Below are 1,011 nucleotides of genomic sequence, written 5' to 3' on the forward strand. Positions count from 1 at the left end.
GTCCCGACTACGCGATCGTCAGCATTCTTCGTCGAGATCCCAATCCCGCTACCGGCGCCACCCAGGCTGCTGGTACCACTTTAAATTCGCCGACAAGGCGACTAAGTGCTGCCCTCCATGTAACTTCAAGTCGGAACAACTCCAGAGGCAATCGGTAATGACGACCGACGATTGCCCCTCTTCAACTGGTCGCCTGTTCATCACCGATCGCAAATCCAAGACACAGTTCCTGGTCGACACTGGGAGCGACCTCTGTGCCTTCCCGCGGTCGCTGCTGCGAGAGCGTCGTGCACGGACTACGTATCAGCTAAGTGCCGCTAATGGTTCTTGTATAAACACTTATGGTTATGTTCATTTACAACTTGACTTTTGTTTACGTAGAACTTTTAAATGGCGTTTTGTTGTTGCCGATGTGACTAAACCTATTATAGGTGTAGATTTTTTAAATCATTACAATTTAATAGTCGACTGTCGTAACAAACGCATAATAGACAATACAACATCTGTAACAGCTTGTGCGTTGCGAGTTAAACGCAACGACATTTCGTCGGTCAAAGTCCAATCGGGTGACTCGGGTTACCATAAAATTTTGTCGGACTTTCCCGATATTACCCGACCATCCGGCACGCACCGTATCATACCACACAACACGGTACACCACATTCGCACTACACCAGGCCCACCAGTTTCTTGTTCACCTCGTCGCCTCGCTCCAGATAAATTAAAAATCGCCAAAGAAGAATTCCAGGCTATGTTAGAATGCGGTATCGCTAGGCCGTCTGAAAGTCCTTGGTCGTCACCGTTACATTTGGTACCCAAAAAGGACAACGGTTGGCGTCCGTGTGGAGACTATCGGATGTTAAACGCCAGGACAATTCCTGACAGGTATCCTATTAGGCATATACAGGACTTCGCTCACAGTATAGCAGGGTGTAAAGTATTTAGTACACTGGACCTAGTTAAAGCGTATAACCAAATTCCTGTGAGTCCTGAGGACATTCCTAAAACCGC

Source organism: Papilio xuthus, unplaced genomic scaffold (assembly GCF_000836235.2).
Source record: "Papilio xuthus unplaced genomic scaffold, Pxut_1.1 DF827487.1, whole genome shotgun sequence".
In the NCBI taxonomy this organism is placed as follows: Eukaryota; Metazoa; Arthropoda; class Insecta; order Lepidoptera; family Papilionidae; genus Papilio; species Papilio xuthus.